The sequence below is a fragment of the Protopterus annectens genome, chromosome 16.part0 (assembly GCF_019279795.1).
Source record: "Protopterus annectens isolate FY-2018-M chromosome 16.part0, PAN1.0, whole genome shotgun sequence".
Lineage (NCBI taxonomy): Eukaryota > Metazoa > Chordata > Ceratodontiformes > Protopteridae > Protopterus > Protopterus annectens.
This window is the reverse complement of record NC_056750.1, coordinates 341,617,203-341,633,467: the sequence shown is the minus strand read 5'-3', so window position 1 is coordinate 341,633,467 and position 16,265 is coordinate 341,617,203. Positions and strand designations below refer to the sequence as shown.

General features: G+C 36.3%; 1 protein-coding gene across 1 annotated transcript in view; it reads left to right on the top strand.

Moving 5' to 3' along the window:
• PHYHD1 (phytanoyl-CoA dioxygenase domain containing 1) overlaps positions 1–16,265 on the top strand; it is a 440,621-nt gene that overhangs the window by 63,408 nt on the left and 360,948 nt on the right. The gene's annotated exons all lie outside the window — the stretch shown is intronic.

The window sequence follows — 16,265 nt, the reverse complement described above, 5'->3', positions numbered from 1 at the left end:
TTACGTAAGCTTGCCCCTTGTCCCACTTGACTCTTGCCATCTTCCTCTCCCATATAAAATCCTTCAGCTCTTTATTAATTACTATCCACAACTTCTCCTCTAGTTGATAAAAAATGTGTCTGACCTGTATATAAAACTAAAGGGACTAAAAAAATGTTTAACTGCTATCGACATCCGTATAACAGAGCTTCTATTTCCTCAGTTTGTGTATTATCTTTTGTTTAGTCTCTTCCCACTTATCTTTAGCTGCCACACCGGTATCATTTTTAATTCATACTCCTAAATACTTAATTTTCACATATCCCCATAAGTATGGATATTGCTGAACCAATACTTATGTGGGTACATAGTTTACTGCTATTGATTTTGTTTTAGCTTCATTAATTTTGTACCCTGAAAAGGTTTGAAACTGTCTCATTATGTTCCAGAGCACTGTAATGTCCCTTTCTGGTTTTGTCAGGTATAAAATAATGTAATCTGCAAATAGACCCAGCTTTGCTTGACTACCATACCAATTATATCCTTGAATTTCTGAGTCCCTTATTTACTTTGCCAATAGTTCTAAATATAAGACAAATAACAAAGGGGAGAGAGAGGACACCCCTGCCTGGTTCCTCTGCTCAAGCAGAGAGTATCAGAGAGGACCCCACTCACTTTAATTTTCACCTCTGATCCCTAATATATCCTCCTAATCAACCATATAATTTTATCAGGGAATGCAAATGCTTCCATTGCTCTGCTCATAAAGTCCCAGCTTACTCTGTCAAATGCTTTTTTTGCATGAAAACCTACCAACAAAAGTGGCATTTTCTTACATTCTTCTTCCCAACGATTCATTCCATATTTCAACAAAAAAACTTTCTGTGTTGCTCATTAGATTTTTTTTTATATACATCATATCCTGTACCATGCTTCCATGGTGATGAGCACAATTTTAATTCCTTAAGCACACTAATTCATTCAGAGTAATCCTACTTTGCAAACTTTCAATTGCTTCTACAGTAAAATGCATCACACACCATATGTTAATATCTTTAGCAATGATTAATTTATAAACCTCCTTGACATAAACTTTCATGATATCCATAATATCTATATACCATTTCAACAGTGATAATCTTCCAAACTTATTTACTAGACTGTTAACATTAATTGATGCCTCTCTAACATTATTCCTTTCCCTTTTTTAACGTTTGAAGGAGTATTTCTAAATTTTCATTTCCTTACTCACCCTTTGTCCTATAATATTTTTTCTCTCTGGTCTAACCAGTTCTTCCGCTTCCCCTTTTTTCTGATCTGATTACTCACTTAAAGAGAACCACACCCACAGACTCAAAAAACATATTTATTTCACCATGGTTTGGTGTTTCCTACATTTTAACACAACTCTGGGACTATTTACAGGTTTTGAAATATTTTTATAAGTAATTTCTGAGTCTGACCACACGGGGTCTATCATCTTGAAGTGATCCTGATTGTTTAGTCTGCCTCTAGGTATCCCACAATGCAATGCTTGTCTGTAAAAAAATATATCACATAGGCCTCTTTCTTCCTAAAGCTCTTGTCACTGCATCAATTTTGCATGCACACACTGCAGTCTTTCAGTTAGTTTTAAGTAGCATTTTATGTAATTCAATGATACTTAAAACACAGTGTAAATGCCACAGAACAGACTTTCAAAGTGCTTTTTACTGCTGCTTCTTTTTAAAATGGCTAAATTGCAGTCTTTTGTGAAGCCTGAATTGTATTATTTTGACTCATCTCCCATCCCCCTTCACACCTAATGTCCCTAGCTGTCAAAGTACTAAGGGTAATTTGAGCTGTCACCTGCTGTGATTGACAGCTCACAGCAGGAGACTTCACTAGTACTGTTTCCTTATTCTAGCCTTTACTTTCTGTATGGGTAGGGAAAGGACCAGGGAGCTGTGACAACACAGCATGAGTGGGTTTTTAGGATGGTTATGGTGATATCTGTCTGGGGAGGAAATTGGCTAGAAAGCTACCTGTATTTATTAGCCTTGATGACATCAATGAGTTGGAGACTGCAGCAAGCTTTTCCAGGGAAGATAAAAGTTTTTTGAAAGTGAAACCACCACAGTACAGTAAGGTACTGTTCAAGTAGAGAGAAACAGTCGACTTAAAATATTTTAAATGCTGTGCTGTTGTTTATTCATAGCAGGAATTGTAAATAGAGAGAAAAAGGGACAGAGAAGTTGAGCATTTAATAACAGAATCCTGTTGTTGTCCTTTAACAATTGCCCAAATATGGTATGTCACAATTTCAACTCCCTGTAAGCATATATGAATGACCCTTTTGAACAAAATCGTCCTCGCCTTCTTCATTCACATCTTCCTACTCATTAACTCTTATTTGCTCTATAATTGCATCATTTGCTTTTTTATCACTTTTTATTATAGTGTGTTTTTCAATGTTATATTTGTTTTTGTATATACAAGCCTGTGTCTATTTCTAATGAATGTTTAACACTATTCCTTTTCATGCTATGTACATGCTGTGCTCCCAAATGTTTATGTAAGCTATTGTAATTGTTTTTCTCTTATGTATGTATATTTTCTGTTCTTTCTGATATCATGTAACTGTATTTTATGTATATGTTAAAACTGTTATTAATGTGGGCATTCTCAGAAAAAGGTTTTTATGTCAGTCAGACTTTCCTGGTAAACAAGGATAAACAAATGAATTAATTAATTCTACATTTTCCTATTGTAGTGTTACACTTTCTTTTTGTGCATGGTCAAATTAAGAATGGCATTCCTTCCCACACAGATTGCTTTCCTTTTTACATTTACATTTATTCATTGTATGATCCATCTCTCCACATTGGTTATACGTAACCTTTTTACAGTCTTGAATTAAATGTTCCATGCTTCTGAAGAAATAATAGGTTTTCAGTCGGCCTTGGTACTTTAAGGGACCCCTAACGCCTTCCACAAATATCTTACTAAGTAAATGTTGCAAAACATCATGCTTTACATTTAACATAACATCCGTTTTCTGACCACCATTCCAAACATAACATCTGCTGTTAATAGTAATATTTTCAATTTTGTCACAATAGTTAAGTAAACATTTTTTTAATTCTCCCAGTTATATAACATCAGTTCTGAAATCTACAAAAACATTCTTTTAAATTCAGTCCTTGACTAACAAACATGTAATTCATCCATGGGTAAATGGCTTTTTTCTTTTCACATTCATTTTGGAATTTTTGAAGCAAAAATTCGGTTTCAAATGTAATGTCATAGAAGGCCTGTTTACCAACAGCACTGTTTCTTGTTCTTAGTCTTCCAGTATTTCATTTCTTTTTAAAGAAAAGCATTCAGTATACTTTTATCTTTTCTCATGTTACCACTGGCCACTTCTAAAAAAGTTTTACTTGTATTCAGAAGTTATTCTTCTCTGCCAGTACCTTTATCAAGAAATTTGTTCATTCTGTTCCTCATCCTGAGTAAACACACAGTCTGCAATCTCACCCCATTCTACAGCAGACTCATCTCCTGAGTCCTCCTTGTCAAGCAATTCCAGCAGTTTTTCATTCAGCATTCCACCATCATCCAGCTCTATTACAATGCTTCCCTGCACAGAACCAATCTGAGAAGCAGCTAAATGCCTCTTATTTGTATCATCCAGTACAATGATAGAATCAGCTCCTGATAACTGGATCCATTACCTTAGCCAACACATTTTCTTCTGGTCAGCATCCTTTTCTATATTTTCAGATGATTTTACACTGCCATTCTCATCCATGCTGTCACTTCTGCTAGCCTCCATCTAGGAGTTCTTCCCAGCAGTAGTGACAGCTGTCCGGCATCACCTAGTACTCAATATGAGTAGGGGAACTTCCTCTAGTAGCATAAATACCTCCTCAGATTTCCACTGAAAACTGCCCACTATTGGATACTTCCAAGATGGCTGCACATTGAGTAACAGCCTAATTTCAGCTCTACCAGTGTAAGAACAGAAATTCAAAAGAGAGAGCCAGTGAATTAATTTTTTGGGGGTAAATTTCAGTAACTGGCTAGTAAGTGCACTGTCTGGATGCCAGCAAAAAATAAATTCAGAGAACCAGAAAGAAAATCAACCAAAAAAGTTGAGAAAAAACACTGACTGGGATGAATTCTGAAGCTGTTCAGCAAAAAGCAGTGCAAGCTGCAGCTTTGATGCAAGATATGACTTCCAGTAACCTAGAGGAAAAATACGTCAAATGTACTCAGAGCTGATTAAAATAAACAAAACACTTATGGAGTATATCAGTTCAAATAACAAAAGGTCAGATAAAATGGAAGGAGCTTTAAACAGATATTCAGATGAGGTGATAAAACAGCAAAAATCAGAGGCTGAAATGATGAAAAGGCTGGCTGAATATGAGACTGCACAAGAAGAGATGTTTCAAAAATAATAGAATTAGAAGACAGGGCACTTAGGGAAAACCTGAGATTTTCTGCTGTACCAGAGAAGCTGGAAGGAACAGAGTGTATTAATTTTATGAAAGCACAAATAAGCAACTAGACTAGTATTCCACTGCAGGATTTGTTAATTGAAAGGGCACATCATGTGTATGCTCCAAACCTGGACATGAAAAAGCAACCTATATATATATAGGGTGGGAGGATGGCCTAATGGTTAAGGTGTTTGCCTTACAAACACAAGGTGCATGGTTTGAGTCTCACAAGGGATAACTGGCTAGGCTTAAAATGGCTCGCAAGGGCAGTTAGCTTAGTACTAATCTATGACCCTATGACCCTATACCTTTAATGGTAAAGATGCAATCCTACCACCAGAAGGAGTTGAGTCTGACATAACTGTGGCTGAAGTACATAGTACTAAAAGTGGGAGACAGTAGAGTGTTTGTGGAAAATGATTACTCACTGTACTCCAGGCAGAAAAGGAGTACATTCTTTCAAGTAATCAGGGAATGCTGAAAAGTAGGTGTGAGATTCAAACTGCTGTATCCAGTTGTCTTTCCTATTCTTTCCTGTAGGGACAAAAATAATTTTTTGATGCAGAACATGCTAAGGAGGAAATACAAAAGTTTGTCCAACAAAAAGTGAACTGTGAAACAGAATGAGATTCTGATTATTATTCTTCTGGTAATAAAGACCACATAGAGACTCTACCAGTGAAAACTTTTCCAATGTTTTAACAGAAAATACTTCAGAGACAGAAAAAAGATCAAGAGTTGACTAGAAGAACCGAGAGTACATTGGAAAGGAAGCAAAGATTGGTTTTGGAGATGGAGATAAACAGGAATAAAACCAGCAACTTGGAAATTGACAAATGTGTAATTGTAAAGCATTAATTATATTTATGAAACACGACAGAATAAGAAAACCTGGAAACATTGGACTTTTTTGACTTTATTAAACTTGTAGGAGACTCTAAAGCATATGCACTACTTTATGTCATTAATGTTTGGAGGAACACGTAGGAGAGGGAAAGAGGAAGGAAAGAGTTAACTGTAAGTAAAACAAACTTTTGTTCTTAGAAATATTTGTATAGTACATGATAGCTGCATGCTATAAAGTAACATTTTCTCAGTTATTTTCAACTGTAATGGGGATACTAAAGTAAATAGGTGCCCCTGTTTTTTTCCTTCTTTACCCTTTCTCATTGTTCAGTTTTAAGAAATGTAGGCACTGCAATGTAAAAAAAGAATGGTATGTTCAAAGAGTATAATACAAGAAAAAATGATACATTTTTTCTCATTTTTGCACAAGGGAATGACTGGATTAAGGTTCTTGGCTTTATCTTGTAACAAGTTTTAAGAAAAAGCAAATAAATAAAAAAGAACACTGAATATAATAAGGCACTCCTCTAGCAAATAGATAAACAGAATACTTCTTCATTTTAATGGCTTTCTTTCAATGTCTAGGAGATAATGTTTTTGAAAGCATTCATGTGTTTTCTCATTCTAGGAGAGCAATAAATAAAACAAAACCAGATAGCACTTAGTAGAAGCACAGGCTGTACCATCCATCTTATCATGGATAATCGTCCTTTTAGGTTAACCCAAGTTTGTTACTGTGGCATTAAGTTAGGGACAATTGTTCCTATTAGGAAGGTAAAACTTCAATATTTGAAGATGCACATAGTTTTAGGTGTTAATTTTAAGTTAATAGGTTTTTGGGGTGTATTTTTTTCAGGGCTTTCAATCAAACAAAAAGTTTTGCAAGATGTGGCATAGGCTTAAATGGATATGACAGGAAACAACTGTATAAAAGGTCAACCTGCCAAACATTAGTGTGTACATGTAACACAAAAGCTGGAACTAGATACTTAACAAAAAAAGGTGTTACAAATAAAAGATGGGAATAATAACTTTTTAACATAGTGACCCTTTTGATATTAAATGTTAATGGCCTCACACACACACACACACACACACACACACACACACACACACACACACATATATATATATATATACATACACAAAAAAGAAAGGGTAGTGAACTATATTAAAAAATGTACAGCACCAGTAGCCATGTTACAGGAGACACATTTGGAAAGAACTGAGCATGTGAATTTGATAAACAAAGGTTTTCAGGGAGGTTATTCAGTGTAATACCTGGGACAAAGTTAAAAGAGGGGTACTTATTTTTATCTTTATTTTATTTTAGGAGTACTTAATTGTAAGTGGAGCTCTAATAGTGATAAACTAATGTCTTTCAGCTTTTCCCAGTTAGGGGTCGCCACAGCAGAACTCCGGTCTGCTAATGATTGGCAGTGGATTTTTATCATGCCGATGTGCCAGCCTGATGCCCAACCTTCAACAAAGGCACGCCCATTCATGCACACACCTACCTGCATGTCTTTTAAACATCACTCGACCACGGGGAGGACATACAGACTCGACAGAGAAGGCGCTCCAGCCGAGAATTGAACCAGAGAACTTCTTTCTGTGAGGCGACAATGCTAACCGCTGCACCACCGTGGCCTATATGGATAAAAAGAGGATAAAAAGAATAATAATGGTAGATATGTAGCACTAAAGGGCTAATGAAGGGAGGAGGATTACATTGGCATGTATTTATATTCCACCTAAAACTGCTAAAATGGAGCTTAAGAAAATTCTGGGAGAAATAATCAGGGAATATTATTTATAAGTGGGAACTGGAATTTAATTTGCAGCAGGGAAGATGTGTCTATGGGGCCCAGAAGGGAAAATATAACAAAGGAGGATAGGTTTTTGAAAAAAATTATGAAAATATTTGGCATGAAAGATGTAAATTCAGTAGTAGAAGCTCAGAGTGAATTTACAGATTATTCCTCAAGATGCAAAAACTGGGGTAGGCTAGACAGAACTTACATTTCACAGGAACATGTGCATTTAATTGAAAATGTTGATACACATCCAATAACTATTTCAGATCTGCCATTAATAACTAAAATAAAAATGCAGGGTAATGAAAAAAAATGAGACACTGGTACTTTCTCACCCTGTCTGTTAAAATGAGAGGAATTTAAGGAATGGGTAGAAGAAATTAAGCAGATGTTATTAAAAAAGACAGAAATTTCTTCTGAAAATATAGCTAGGGTGTAGGATAAAATTAAAGTAGAGTTTAAAAATAGGGTTGAAATAAAATAGAGATATGGTTAAGAAGCAACAAGAATTATTTAGAGGGACTGACAAATGTTAAAGTATTGCAGAATAGGGGGAATGTCAAAGAACAAAAAGAGAAGCAATTGCAGAATGCAAAGCAGAAGATAAAGGATTACCTCGATAACATGCATAAGTTTGGAAAGACTGCTGTTAAGCAACTGTTTCTTATTATAATGCCAGAGCACAAAAACTTTTAGTGCAGTAACTCAGATAACAGAAAGTATTGTTGCCAAGCTTAGGGAGCCTATAACAAGGAAGATAACAAAAGATCCTGTAGAGGTACTAGAAATATTCGGAAATTTTATGAAAGTCTGTATAAAGCAGGGAAATATGGAGATCAAAAAAGGTACAAATGGAAATGTTTATGGAAGAATTAAATATGCCAGGGTTAGAGGTAGATGAATCTCAATTACTAACAGTTAAGATAGGAAGAGATGAGATAAAAATGGTGATGTATAACCAATCATCAGGAAAGGCCCCAGGAATAGATGGTATTCTTGTGGAAGTTTGGAAGCTAGGAGGGAAAAACTGATAAAAATTTAAAAGGTTTTGTTTAATAGTATTTTAAGAGGAGGAGAAGCACCAAGTTCCTGGAAGAAAGCGGTGGTGCCTGTAATACCTAAAGAGGATAAAAACCCATCAGATCCAGCTTCATACAGGCTCATTTCAATCCTAAAGCATGATTATAAAGTGTTTTTGTCTATAATGGCTAAAAGAGTGCCAAAGGTGATGCCAAAACTGATAGACATGGATCAATGTGGTTTTGTGGCGGGGAGGCAAACATTTGACAACATTAACAGAACACTGATGATCCAGAGGGAAGTTGAATGTAAGAAAATACCACTGTTGGTTTGTCTTGATGCAGAGAAAGCATTTGACAGAGCAAGCTAGGACTTTATGAGCAGGACAATGGAAGCATTTGCATTCCCTGATAAAATAATAAGGTTGATTAGGAGGCTATATGAGGTATCAGAGACAAAAATTAAAGTGTGTGGGTTCCTCTCTGATAATTTCTTTTGAGAAGAGGAACCAGGCAGGGGTGTCCTGTTTCCCCTTTGCTTTGTTTAGAACCACTGGCAAAGAAAATAAGAAACTCAAAAGTCAATGATATAATTGGTGTGGTAGTAAAAAAAAATCTGGCTGTACTTGCAGATGATATTATTTTATACCTGATAAAACCAGAAAAGGACATTTCAGTGTTGTGGAACATTTTGAGACAGATTCAAATCTTTTTAAGATACAAAATTAATGAAGCTAAAACAAAGGCAATAGCTGTAAATTATGTACCCCCACACAAATAGATTCAGCAATATCCATATTTATGGGGACATGATAAAATGAAGTGTTTAGGAGTATGGTTTAAAAAGGATTCTGGTGTGGGAGCTAAGGATTAGTGGGAAGAGACCAAACAAAAGATAATACAAAAACTGAGAAATTGGAAGCTGTGTTATATGAATATGGGTAGCAAGATACAAGCAGTTAAATGTTTTGAATCCCTTTAGTTTTATATACATGTCAGGCATATCTGTATTAACCAGAGGAAAAGTTGTGAATAGCAATTAATAATGAGCTGAAGGATTTTGTCTGGGAGAGGAAGTCAGCAAGAGTCATGTAGCATAAACTGATTCTTCTAGTAGAACAAGGCAGATTGAGATTATCCAATTTGAAGGGGTATTTCATAGCTACACAGTTAAGGCTCCTTTACATAGCACAAGCAGAAATCTGTAATTCAAAGTGGAAAGGGATGGTAATGAAACAGGAGGGAAACTCAAGAAACAAGGAGAGACATGGATTTTGGATGCAGATCCTTAAGGAAAATAACACTAACCATCCAGAATATTATAGTCATACTGTAGCAAAAAGTATTCTAAGAAGTAAGCCAACAAGGGAATGGAGAAAGGAGATTCTGCTGATAGGGATGACAGCAATTAGGGACACAGACAATAGGCAAGAGGGGACTGTAATTTATTGGAGAAAACTGGTAAAAGAACCAAGATATTTGGAGTAAATAATTAGCAATAGAAAGGTATTAGAATGGGAAGAGGCCAATAATTTATTTGGACTGCAGGATAGAGAGATTGCCTTTTCTATCAAGGATTGATATCAGAGTATAGGCAAAGAGAAAGAAATAGGGGGATCCTAGGTGAAAGATCAACACTGTTACAGTTTTTAGTAGAACCTAGAACAAAAGCTGCTGTTAAAAATGGAATAATTAGTACAGCATACAAAATATTGCTTGATAACTATAAGAATCAGTCAGAGGAGGTTAGAAAGGATTGGGAAGACAGATTGGACAAACAATTCAGAAAGCAACAATGGGGGGATATATGCATGTCTCCCAAATATGCAAGAGAGTCTAGAAGATTTAAGATCTTTGCTTGGAAGTGTTTACATAGGTATTTTTGTACCCCAACTAGACTACAAAGAATTTTTCCTCAGGTAGACAGCAAATGCTACAGGTGTAATGGGGAAGAAACAGGTAACTGGGAACATATATCTGGGAGTATAATGAGTTGGCAGACTTTAAGGTTTCCCTGCAGACTGCTCTGTCAAAAATACTGGGTAAGCAAATTGGTGTAGCTAAGAAAATGATTTTTTGAGGTATAATACAGAATTGTAATTGCCAAGACATAGTAAGGCCTTGCTGAGTTTAATTATGGTGGTTGCCAAAAAAGCAGTTACCAGAAAAAGGAAATCAACATCTAAACCAACTTTACTAGAAGTGGTGAGTATAGTAATAGAGATAAAAGAACTGGAATTGAGATCTTTATAAAAGGGGTAGGAGCAAATTACATAGAAAAATGGGAATTGTTTGAACAATACATGCAAAGAGGGAAAGAGGTTTTTAAAAAAGGATTTGAATGAGCTATGTAATGTTTGACTGACAATAACTGGATAGATTATCCCCAGGATTCAATAACGCCTATGTTAAGTGCACACTAAGTATACACCGTTCTGAGTGAACAGACAACATAGACATAACTCACACCTTCTTCCTCCAAATTTTAGTTTTCCTACTGATATTTTTGCAGCTTTAAATATTAACAAGGATTCATAAAAGTTGCCATAAAGTGTAGACTACATGTACACTTAGTGAAATCTTTCTGAGTGACTAGAAAGCACAAAGTAAGCAATAAGAATGCCGTTGAATACATATTGTCTACACAGTGTAGGCTTTATTGAATCTGGCCCTATAAGTGATGTATAATGTCTGCAAAAACAATTGTCAGTATGGTTTGTGATGTATAATATTTGCAACTAAAATTATGTCAATATGGTTTGTTTTCATTTATATAAACGCATGATTGCCTGCGTCATTTAAGAAAGATGTTTCTTGTTGAAAAAAAGTGGCCACTAACCTAGTGGAAATAAACTGGTCAGCAAAGGATAGACAAAAAGACAAATAGATAGATAGATAGATAGATAGATAGATAGATAGATAGATAGATAGATAGATAAAAAGATAGATACAACTTGCCTTCTCCATAACAACCTAGAATAAAACATTGGTTGCCATAAAAAAAAAATATCACCTGTTAATTCCATCCTACAATCAATGGTTTAGTCAGAACCTTTAAAATCAGAAATTCCACCTTCTCACTTTACTCAGCCACACCAATCTAACATATGCTATATGGTCACAGCTACACCAAAACTAGACTCAACAAATCTATCTAAACTCATCCCAGTATACTAGACACATGGAAATGTGCCAAAGGACAGAAAAACACTCGTATCAGTGAGAGAAACACTATCTTCCCCCAAAATACAAATTTCATTTATAGTTGGATCTGACTGTGTAAGCCAGACCTTCTTGTCATGTTTGAAACTTGGCAAAAGCTGAATGACTGACAATGCTCTCAGCTGTGCCTTTTTTTGGTGTAACAGCACATATTAAAGTACAGAATGTGCAGCATTATTTTATAAAGATAATTTAAAGTGTTTCATTTCCTATGACCAAATACCTGATTCTGCTCATCATGATTCTGTTGCAGAGCACATTAAAGTCAATGAAGATAAACTTATCACTACTGTCTGTATCACAGTTCCATCAGGGAAAGTAGAATATTCCAGCAGTGTGGAAGCCTTGCCTTTACTAATGTCAAGTCTCATCTCAGAAATAATAATCCTTGAAGATTTCAATGAATGTTTATTAACCAGTGGAGTCCTTCAAACCTCTCTTTACAAATTTATAGTGTCTCCTAAGTAATTTCAGAACTTGCTAGAAAAGAACGCAGTGGCAAAGAGAGCTTACTCAGCTGGGTCTTAGGCCTCTCGCCTAATAACATCTCCCATTAAGGTTTTTGTCCTGCTGCATTAATGATCATCTTCCAGATTTTCATATATGGAGCCCTACTAAATCCCTCAAAATGTGAACGCTTCTTTACATTGCCTCCTGCAACCAAACATTATCAAATACTAGTTGGTCACCAATGAACTCACATCCACTGGATAATATGCAACTTCTTCAAACAACTCTTCCCAACCATATGAAAACATTACGTGTTAGAAGGAGATGTTATCTGCAAGTTATCTGTATTTTCAAGATGGGGAAGAGTGTGCGATTTACTCTGAAAACACTGTTTTTAACCATCAAGGCTAGCATTAATAAGCAGTTGCTTAGCAAAGGTGGGGTGAAGGTGGCAACTTTTCTGGGTGTAAAGTGTCAGAAGGCACGATCGAGAGTTCCTGCAGAATGCAGTGCTTTTTTAAGTACCAAAATGCCAGTACAAAAAGCCAGGTTGGTATTTTTTTTTTTTTGCTCTTGACTTAAATAGCTGGGGGGGGGGGGTGGATTGTCTGCTGCAGGAAGCCTGTTGTTAAGGTTGAGAGAGATCCCTTAAATTTCAGTCAGGAGCCTTTAAATTGAACATCTCGTCTGAGCACCTGTTTATTGCTGAGTAATGCAAACATTGTTTTCTTCTTAAAATGTGGCCAATTTTTTAAACAGCAAAAATTAGCTTGACATATTTCACAACATGAGATCGGGGAATGATGGTGAAGCAAGGTACACCTTTCCATAAAGAACATGCCTTTCCTACCACTAAAATTAGCTCTTCCCTGCCACACCACAAACTACAACTCCCATCACCCTATGCCACAAACATGTTTTGAACTGGCTGGGGGATAGCTCTACCTGGAAGCACTAAATCGACCTGCCACAGATACATACCTCTGATTGTTTCAGATTAGCTGTAAATGTACCATCTGCATCTACAACTCTTTCGAATATTATCAGTAGTAATGCTGTCATCTGCCGACTCAGGTGCATATTGGGTGTCCACCATCCACTGCCACAGCTAGATAAGAGGTCAATTTCAGGCAGGGTTTTGTGACTCTGATACTTTAACTCCTGAACAGAAAACTCTGTTTAGCTACATGTACATCTAGCCACGTCAGCCCTCATCATTATTTTATAGTCTCATATAATGTAAATGACGACAAAGAAAATATATATTTGATAGGTGCACATTAATGGTCTTAAAAAAAATTTGTTATGAGTTTTTTTACAGAGGCATACACATACCTGCCAATTTGTGAATGAGATGACCCTGAAAGTTTATGGAAAGCCAGGCTGCAACAAAGGGGAGGAGCTTGTGGGAGCAAAAAAACTAAATTGGGATTTGAAGGGGCTGCTCAGGAAATCATGGCACCCTATTATTTTGTTCTCTAAAATGGGAAATCCAGAGGAATTCGGTACAGTTGAGAGGTATGCAGTCTTTACTCTGAAAGCATTGTCTTTTGGAAGGAGACGTTAACTGCAGGTTCTATGTGTTTACAAGCTGGGGAAATGTGTTAGTAGTCAGCTAGGAGAAAGCAATACAGTGTGTTTGAGGCACAGGTGTTGTGTTTAACCATCCGGTCTGACAGACACTAAGAGAGGAGAGATGCCTTTAAATTAAACAATCCACATGAGTGGCCATTATAAACTGAAAAAAACTCTCTTAGAAGGAGGAGTTACTTGTAAGTTCCATGTATTTCCTAGCTTGTGAAAAAAGTATTACTTAATCTAAAAATACTGTCTGTTGGAAGAAGTTAACTACAGGTTTTCCTAACTAAAGAAAATTGTTAGTTACCCAGCTAGGAGAAAGGAAGAGAGTATGTTTGGGGCTTGGGTGTTGTGCTTTGCTATCAGTGCTGACAATGTTTATGCTGGGAGAGATTGCTTTAATATTTTTTTAAAGTCAGCAGCCTTTAAAATTAACAACCTTTACAAGAGGCTGCTGTTTACTCCGAAAACATTCTCTGTTAGAAGTTAACTGCAAATTTCTTGTAGTCCTAGCTGGGGAAGAATGTTGGTACCCAGGTAGGAAAAAGGAATAAAGTGTATTTGGAGCATGGGTGTTGTGTTTTACTGTCAGGGCTGAAACTCATTAGGTTGAGAAAAATTCCTTTAATTTTAAGTTAGGAGCCTTTAAACTGAATGTCTCTTGCCAGCAGTCATTATTTACTCTGAAAACACTTTCTGTTAGAAGGAGAAGCAAACTGCAAGTTTCTTGTATTTCCTAGCTGTGGAAAAGTGTTAGTACCCACAAGGAGAAGAGAGTGTTGTATTTTACCATCAGGCTGCCACTGATTAGGTTGGGAGAGAGCTCAGTAATTTGAAGTCCAGAGCCTTTAAACTGAATGAACCTTCCAGCTAGCCACTAATTACTCTAAAAAGTCTGTCTGTTAGAAGAAGTTAACTGCAAGTTTATCATATTCCTAGCTATGAAAACGTGTTAGTAGCTAGCTAGGAGAAAAGAAAACAGTGTGTTTGGGGGTTGGGTATCGAGTTTTACCATCGGAGCTGAAACCTAAGTTAAGAACCTTTAGATTAAATGGCTCTTTTAAGCATTTGCTATTTAGTCTGAAAAGATGGTCTGAAGAAGTTAACTGCACATTCCTTATATTTTCTAGAAGGGTAGAAGTGTGATGTTTATTCTGAAAACACTTTCTTAGAAGGGGGGATGTTAACTGCAAGTTCCTTGTTTTCCTAGGTGGGGAAAAGTGTTGGTGCCCAGCCGGGAGAAAGGAATGCAACATGTGGAGCTTAGGTGTTATGTTTACCATCAGGGTTGACCTTGATAAAGATGGGGATAGATTCTTCTAATTTTTTTTTAATATCAGGAACCGTTAATTGGAATGACTCCTGCTAGCTGTCACTTTTGACGCTGTATACAGTCTGTTAGAAGGAGATTTTTTTTAAGTTACCTGCATGTTCTCTATATTTTCCAGCTGTGGAAAAGTGAGCTACTTACTTTGAAACCACTGTCTCTTAGAAAGGCTAGCTGCAAGTTCCCTGTATTTTCTAGCTGGTTAAAATTGTTAGTAACTGCTTACAAGGAAGTAATAAAGTGTGTTTGGAGTGTGGGTGTAGTGTTTTACCATCATGGCTGACATTTATTACGCTAGGAGTGATTCCTTTAATTTTTAAGTCTAGAGCCTTTAAATGGAATGTCCCTTGGCAGTGGCCATTAGTATGTAACACTCTCTGTTGCAAGAAATTAACTGCAAGTTCCATATATTCCTAGTTGGGGAAAATATGCAATATGTACTCTGAAAACACTGCCCTTTGGAAGAGGACATTGCACATTTCTTGTTTTTTTTAGCTGGGGAAAAGAGTACCAATTATGGAGAAAGGAATACAGTGGGTTTGGGTCTTGTGTATATTGTGTTTTACCATCGGCGCTGACATTGATAATGTTGGGAGAAATTACTTTAATTATTTATTATGTCAATAACCTTTCCTTTGACTAGCTGTTCCAAGCCATCACTATTTACTCTGAGAACCACTCACTGCTAGAAAGAGTTGTCAAAGTTAACTATAAGTTCTCTCTATTTCTGAGCTAGGAAAAGGTCTATTTACTCCAAAAACACTTGTCTGTTGGGAGAAGTTAAATGCAAGCTCCTTCGGTTTCCTTGCAAAGAAAACATATTATTATAACTCTCAACTGTCCAGATTTTTGGCCTGTTCCTCATAACAATTGTGGTTTTCTGGCAAATCATTGGGCTGGTATAAGGGTTGAAGTCACTAACTGAGTTTCAGACTTCAAATCCTTCAGAAACTTTATGTTAAAACAAACTCTGTTACTCTAGCAACTTTCTAAGTTTATAAGAGCAATATTTAAAACGTGTCCCTATTTTTGGGGCCTTCGTCCCCCCCATTTTGTCAGGCTTTGTCCAGATTTCTTGCACTAAGATGTTGAGAGGTATGCATGTTATTTACACTGAAAACAGTGTTGGAAAGAGAAGTTTTCTGCAAATTTCCTCCATTTCCTAGCTGGGAAAAGAGTTTTAGCCCTGTTAGGAAAATAGAACACAGTGTGTTTGGGGTTTGTGTGTTGGGATTTATCATCAGGGCAGCTGTGTAGCCAGGCATACTCTTTGTACTCCAGTACATTTTTTTCTGAGCTTCCTATCAACATGGCTTTTTTCAGGTCATATTATGTGTATAACTGTAAAAATTAATGCCTTTAACAGAAGCAATACTGCTAATCTAAAAACAATATTTGTAATATTTTAGGGGGAACAGCTGAAAATATTATTTGGATTTATTAAGTGCTTGGAGGCAGCATTTTGAGAGATGTCTATTTTTAAGTGCTAGGTGTCAAAGGGGGTAGCAATAAGAGCTTGTGAGTACAAAATGGAATTTGCTTG